Raw genomic sequence first — 8,212 nt, 5'->3', positions numbered from 1 at the left:
GATGATGTTTAACTTTTGCTCAATTATTTATTTAAGTCTCATTTGCATTGCTGCATCAGCCTTCGTGACAGTGACAAGTGGAATGTTTTCAAGTGAAGGGTGATTGAAGCCAAGTTGCCAGAGATAAGCCAGGGAATAATTCCTTGTAGCTGCATTTCATGATGCAGGTGGGTAATTGACTTCAAGCCCGTGAAATAAGTGCTATGATTATTAGAAGCATTTCCAGATATTCTCAACTCTCTTCTTTTCTTAGATTCAAAATTGTTTTTAGTCTTTCAGACACATTTGGCATCAATTGTTTGACAAACGCTGTCAAGGTGCTGTTTAGATACTCATATCTGCTGTAGATGGTTGTTTATGCCTCCACTTATAGGGTTAGATCTGTCTTCTGAAGTACACCTCTCATAATTTAAATCCTCTTCAAATACTTGGATGCTGGTTTAGGTCATCCATGTATCACCCTGCATATGGTGCAGGTTTGATTTCGTAGAGGAGATAGAAGAAGTTGGAGGGGCTGTAGAGAATAATATCTTAATGCGCCACACTTCGGTGTGTGTGTGTGTGTGTGTGTGTATTGCAAAAAGGTGTATATTCTTTTTGCACATGCATGCATCCATATATGTATATATATACCATCTTCATAATGTTATTGTACATAACATACTATTTTTGTTACCAAAAGGAAACTCTCTGTTTTTGTTGGTTGGGCTCCAGCTTATGTCGATAGATCTTATGATCCATTTTATAGAGGCATTATGGGCACGGTTCCCATCTTGTTTAAAAGGCCTCCACTTGGGATCCCATCTACCCCGCACTGTACACATCGTATATCTAAACTCTAGTTAGCATATATAGATTCACATAGATGTTCGTATACGTGGAGGTTATTTTGTTGGTTGCGAGTCTTCCAGAATAGTTAAGTATAAAACATGTTGGTAGTTTATAAAACTCATTTATTTTGAGTTGTTTATAAGCTAATCTTAATAAAACTTGCCAACCAGGAGAAAATTGATCAACAGCATAGAGAAGAGAAATTGTCTATCTAACAGATGGATTCTCTCACTATGTCGACTGGATGGTCTAGCTAGGTGCCACAATGTTGATTAAACCAAAAGGTGATGTTAGTAGGTGAACCAGAGACTCCTATCATAAGGTTTGAAATAAATGGTGGTCATACTATTATAGCAACCAGATATTAAATAACTTACATTATCTAGCGATTCTTCTGATATGATAGTCCTTAAATAGAAGGAATAACATCCATGATTCAATGTTTTCCCTAACATAAAGTAATATTTTTAAATGAATATTTATGTGCCAGCCGGAAAGTGTTATCTTGATTTAAACAAACAACGCTATTGTTTTCCCGTGTTCAGTTCTGAACTCACTTTCCAATGGCATATTACAGTCTTTATGACAATCCTTAATTGTACTCTCAAACAAAACCAGCAAAGGAATGAAAGCAAACTCGTAGATATAAAAGCCTATAAAAGAAAATAATGGCTTCTGAAGTGGCCTGAAAACTGGGGAAATTAGAATTCATGAAAAGTGTTACCATTTTAATTTTCAAACATGAGCTAGCTGACTCATCAGTGTTATTGTAATTCTTTTCTTAGTACTACAAGGCTCATCCCTAATACCAAGAGAAAGCCCTATTCAGCCAGGATACAATGTGACGTATGGTGGGTTATGTGGCTTACACAGGGTTGATGCAATTCACAAGAGGTTGGTCTATAGTATACTGGAGCCCTTCTTGGGAACCCTGAAACATTATTCACCTTCTTTTGGGAGCATGCAGCATAACCACCTACTTTCCAACTCCAACTAACCATTTGGAAGGAATCACCATATAAGGTCCCAAGGTTCTCCGGCTGCGATGGATGGACCAAGCAGAACAAGTTCATTTCAACACGGAAGTGTCTGCATACTTTGACAAGGACAATTACATTAACAACCAAGCCTGATGAATACATACTTTAAGAATCACAGGCAAAGTTCTTATCAACAGTTATGCATTCATAAAAACGTGCATAACAGTAAGCCACAATGAGGTATTCAAATGTCTAGATCGATCATTCTCCTCGTGCGTAACAGGCATGCTAGTAACAAAAATAATAGCACCAATTATTCTGAAAAACTGGAACATCTATGATATCCGAAACTTCCAATTTTTTCTCTGCTATTTGAAAGACTACAAATTCCATACTTAACAAATCCTCTGGCTTTGCATTGCAAAATGAGGCTAGCAAGGCCCTCTTATCACAAGAAAAAGACCCTCTTAATATCTCTGTATCCTGTATCTCTACCATTATAATGCCAACATGGTGCATCTCCACCCCTTGACCACGCCGCCGTGTGTTCAACTCTGCCCCAACTCTCATGTGCAAAGAACCTGCAGATATCTAATATGACATAGCCATTATGATGTCGGTACCTTTTCTTATTACTTCTCTCTCTGTTTGTGCTCCATCTTTAATCTACTGTGATATGGTTAAGCCGCTGCAACACCAGGTGCAAAAAGAAGAGTCGTCGAACAAGGTGAGTCATCTGACCCACATTTTTCCCTGTGCTCATCGCTTAGAATTTGCTGGCATCGACATTCCACACTGCAGAAGGCTCTCTCTCCTCTGCAAAGGAAAAAGAAAAGATAAAAAAGAAGATAATCCATTAGTGTTGCATTCTTATAGCATGTTGACATCCTACAATCTCCAATATTAAGATAGACTATTAAATGGTTAAGAAGGCTCCATATGAAAGTTATCAAAGATAAATCATCAGGAATAGATGATAACCAAAAGATCTAGAGGCAACAACATGGCCAAAATCCTTTCAAATCAGATTTTTGGTAGCAAACGGATTATGATGTGAAAAATACCCAAAATCACAACCTACTAAACTGTCTCTAACAGGATTAAGTAAAATTGGGACAAGTTCCATCACCTTCAGGTAAATTTTACTATTTTTACAAAGCTAAACCTCTATCTATGGTGGGAAAAAAGAAGAAAAGCTTCAATAGCATAAGATATGCTTCTTCTTGAGAATGATATGAGAAACTAAAGCTAAATGTAAAAGGCTGAAAAGATTTCCCTGCAAGAGTAATAGTATGGCATTCAACTTTCACTTTCTGTTCTGAATGCCTCTTGTGCAGCTGGAATATAACAATTATTATAAATATAAATTTACTAGACAAAACTATGAACTATCCCTCAGTAACTGCTAACCTCCTAACCAATTCATTGCTAATTTGATTAAACTGCAATAAAAATCTAAAGAAACTACTAACTTGCTACCAATTTGGCATAAACAACAAGATTTATTTGTATTTCATCTTAACAAGGAAACTATTGGGCTTATTGGGTAGTATATATGCCAAATGATTTTGTGAAATGTGATGCCATCTGTCTTATAGATCCCGTGCCTGAAGGTTGTGTGGAGATTTTCCACATCTTAACTTGAAATGAATGGAAAATACTTCTTTTCACTAATATATGCTCGCAAATATGTTTGAAGAAACATGATCAGATGAAAGGTTTTGTGCTAGAGTGAGATCAATGAAGCTAGATTTTGGACATAGGTTTTTAAGAACAACATTTAGAAAGCAATCTGGTGGAGTTTGCTGTTTGTGAAAACCGTAAGGTGTAAGACCCCAAGCTTAAGATAAGGCTTAGCCAACCTCAGTCGTCCAGTGTCATTTTCTCAGAGTTGAGAATGCTTTAAAATTTGAAGAGGAAACCTGTCAAATTATTCAATAAGAATTTAAATCGGTATGAAAGTTGCACTGAGGGAGTAAATTTGAGCATTCATTGGAGTGTCCAGAAGACTGAATCAAATATTTGCAGAAGGAAAGCTTCTTTCAATGAAAACTATTTAATTTGTCAGAATAACAAGGCATGTTTAAAGGAAATAACAGCTGAGAGATGGCCAAGGTTGAGCATACTGTTTTAGCCCTCACATTCACAGGTCATGAAATCTAAATATACTCCTCATGACTGGCATGTTTGCATTTGGAAACAAATTTACCATGCACATTCTTTTTGCAATCTTTCCATGCTCTCTTATGTAAATACTTTAAACGTCTCAAAAACAGTGGGAGGCTGTGTCTCCTTTTCAATCACACAAACAAAAAAAAAAAAAAAAAAAAAAAAAAAAAAAGACGAGCATTTGGAAACCACCAGAGACAGAAACAAAAATATGCATGCCAAAAGCACCAACAGTTGAGTTCCTAAGAAAAGCCAGCATAAAGAAAGAATTCAACAGAATAGGAATTACATGTTTTAGAATGTGAAGCTGAAACTATCTACCACCATTCCTATTTCAGGGTAAACATGGTAGAGACTGCAAAAACCAACTTAGAAAAACCTCGGTCAACAAAAGATACCAAATTAATTTACCAAAAGCCTGTAAGAACACCAAATGACGGCCTACTAGATGAAATTTCCCATTAAATCTAACCATTCCCATCCTCCACCCTGATAAAACAAAAAAGAAATAGAATATATATATATATATATATATATATATATTACTGATGCTTCTGTAATGCACATGCACGGATGGGTATATATGCATGCATTCACATTATCTGTGATGGATGAGCAAATACTATACTTAACACCTTCCTGCATGAATCACCAAACACCAATTGGGCAGATGGTTAAAACTGAACGGAGCATCATTTCGCAACCTGCATCAAGTAGTGGGAAAGAAAATCCCTGCTGCCCTCTACTAATCATCTCACTGGAGCATCGACCAAATCAAAAATTCTTACAAGTAAATAAGATCCCAACAGAACTAATTTCCACCACATACCGAAACACACAAAATTTTATGGAAAAGCAAACTTACCAACAGATATAAGATTTTTTTTTTTTTTTTTGATCGTGATGTTCGAATTAAAGCAAGTAATAAAGAAAGTCTCAAGATAATGATTAATTTTCCATTTTTTTTTAAAAAAAAAGGAAAAAGAAGTACCTGTACATGAAAACATCCAGCCCATGAAGCTCCTTCTGGCAGAGAAAGCAGCGGCTCAAGAACTCCGTCGGCGGTGGCTCCAAAAACACCCCCGAACTCCTGTAGTTAGCGTCCACGCCATGAAAGCCATCGCCGAAGTAGACCCTTTTCGTCACGGGGTTCCCACGCACGTGCGAGATCACACACGTGTAGCTCTCCGAGAGCTCCTCGTCCCTCGCGGCGGGGTCCCTCTGCTTCGCCAGGGCCGGGGGCCTCCCCGGGACGATCGGGATCGGTTCGGACCTGGACAGGGACGGGACCGCCGCCCTCTCGACGCCGACGGCCTTGCTCAACGCCACCACGATCCCCAGGCCGACGGCCCCGTCGCCGAAGCACATCGGCGACCGGGCGGTGGTGGGATCGGACGCGAAGGACTCGGCCTGCCCCACGAAGAGGGAAAGCTTCAGAGAGCGCTTCCGCTCCGAAGAATCGACCATGGCCGCGCTCATTGGTGGATTTGCCGAGTGGGTCTCTCTGAATCGTTTGTTTTTGCTCAGCATCAGTCACTTTTATTGACGGGACGAGACTCTGGGTCAGCGCTTTTAGAGGGGGGGAAGATCACGATTTCGAGCAGAATCAGCCGATTCTGGCAGAAATGTCGCAGCTTTAGATCAGAATCAGTTGATTTTAGCGGAATGATCACAACTTTGGGGCAGAATCCTCGATTTCAGCGGAAAAATCCCAGCTTTGTAGCAGAAAAATATAGGATTGCCGTCTGTTTTCCTCGGTTCTACCGTTATGGTCTATAATTAGAACGGGCGTGGAAAAAGAGGAGAGGAGAAACAGAGAGGGAGAGAAGACGAAGGAGAAGGGAGGCTTCCGAAGGTCCACCTCCCTGTTTCTCTATTCTTTCAAGAAGAGGAAAGACGAGGGAGGCTTCTGAGGGGCCACCTCTCTATTCCTCTCGGCTACATGGTCGTTGGGTTTGGACATAATATAACACGGCTGGAAGGGGGCAAATTGTGAAGCAAATGTTATTAATTTAATTTCATTACAGCATTTAATATATTAAATTAAATTTTATCGTGGTGTCTTTCTTTTGTTGTGGGGAGGTGAAACTAGGAAGTTGGTTGATTGGAGTATAAAATAAAATTGGAAGGGGGTCATGGAACAGCCAAACATCAGGGCATAGCTACGTTTCTTATGCACCTGTTTTTGGGCATAGGCTATTCCATGTTCATCGTAGAGTAGACTTATGCCCATTTTGGTTCACATTTTGTAACTTTAAAATTAATTTTATATATTACATTATAGAGAAAACTATCATAATTAATATGATATTAATTATTATACATATTATGATACTATAATTAATATATTATATATGATATTACTAGTATAAAATATGATAATCTTATAATACCATCATATTATATCATAAATTCATAATATATATTATAATAATGGATAGTATGTAAATATAAATTAAACTAAAATCTTATAATAATTAATAAAATATTATATCTATTGCGATGAAGAACTCATGGTTCGGCATATGAAGTATTATCTGCTCGAATCCATATGCCTCACGAGAGAGAGAAAATCTCATTCTCTATAAGAGAGGTATCAAAATCTGTATACATCGGCTTCACGATAGAGGCTAGTATTACGATCAAAGGCTCATAGTTCAATACGTGAGGTATTATCCGCTCAGCATATTTGGATTCCAATCTAAAAAGCATCACACGGGAGGGACAATGTCTCATCCTTTATAAGCTAACGTTCCTCTTAACTCACAATCAATGTGGGACTAATGATGCCGTATCTTCATCATCAATATATTTTTTATTAAGTAGTTAATATTTACTATATACTATAATAAAATAATTCTAATAATATTATTAAGATGATATTATATTACATAATAATAGCATTGTGTCATATTGTAATATTTTTACTATAATAATATGTCATTTTTATTATTTTATATTGAATTATTAATACTAATATTATAATATAATATCACTATACAAAAATTTAATGGTATATTTTAATATGTTATGTAAATCTATTATTATAGAAATAATATGTTATTAAAAATAATATCATAACATTATTATTCAAAACATTATTATTCAAATTAATATAGCACATCAAATATTAGTGTTATAATATAAACGATCAATTCATATATTTTATTCATATTATTTTATTATATAATATAATACACTCGAATACTATTACATAATAATATATACTATGTAATATAAAATATAATATTATTCTTCAATATTGTATTTAAAATATTGATATTATTGTTGGGGATGTCTGGCCAGGACACCACCTCCCAAGATCTTTTCGATACTGCGCGTCGCAGTAAGAAAAAGAAGAAATAAAACAAAAGCAATCAAATACGTGGATCAGTCAAAAAAGGCTCGCCTCGACAGGACATGCATATTTTATTATGAGAAAAGAAAAAAAATTACAAGAGGAGATCACACTCTCAATCCTCGTTCACCCAATCTCTCCCTCACAAGAAACTCTCTCTCACAAAAGCTCTCTCTAGGAAGACCCCCTTGAATCCCTGAAACGACTGCTGTCTGCTGCTTGATAATCTGCCTGAAGTCTCTACTCCTGCTTCTGTCGGCGCCTCGTCTCTACTGCTCTGAGTCTCACAGAGCCTTTTAAAGGCCCTAAAACCCAGGCTATATCGGAATCACACTCCTGATAGGACTTCTATAGCTTCTCGGCCATCCGATCGTACCTCAGATCGAAAACTGGCTATTGGATTGCATCCCATCGTGCCAAATCATGCGTCTGATCTCCCAAGGATGGCTCACAGCAGTTCGATTGCGACCGCGATCATCCTAAGCCACCTGATCGTGCATCGATCTACGAAAAATATCGTAGATCGCGAGAAACCTATGAGAAATGCTAGTCGGTCCATGGTAGACCACGAGAAACCAATGAAAAATGGGCGCTCGGTCCATGCACCCGCCCATGCACCGCTCGGTCTACTATGGATCGGGATATCCGCACGTCTGCTCCCGTACGCACTCATGTGGGCCTGGGCTACGCATCGCACGTGCCCGTGCATCTGCGGCCGGCAGCGCCACCACTGCCTCTATCGGCTCGCCGTCGGCCTCCATCATTCCGATTTTTATGCCATCTTCAATCGAGCGTATCTCCATCATCCAATCTCCGTTTGGGGTGATCTTGGGCTCATTGGATTTTGTTCGTCGTCACGGACCTCATTGTGGGC

At 38.1% G+C, this 8,212-nt stretch overlaps 1 pseudogene; it reads right to left on the bottom strand.

Moving 5' to 3' along the window:
* Positions 1-2,341: 2,341 nt before the first annotated feature.
* LOC105049273 (uncharacterized) lies at positions 2,342-5,742 on the bottom strand (annotated as a pseudogene).
* Positions 5,743-8,212: the final 2,470 nt, after the last annotated feature.

The sequence above is a fragment of the Elaeis guineensis genome, chromosome 7 (assembly GCF_000442705.2).
Source record: "Elaeis guineensis isolate ETL-2024a chromosome 7, EG11, whole genome shotgun sequence".
NCBI classification, from domain to species: domain Eukaryota; kingdom Viridiplantae; phylum Streptophyta; class Magnoliopsida; order Arecales; family Arecaceae; genus Elaeis; species Elaeis guineensis.
The sequence above is the reverse complement of the archived record's forward strand: the minus strand, read 5'-3'. Positions and strand labels throughout refer to the sequence as shown.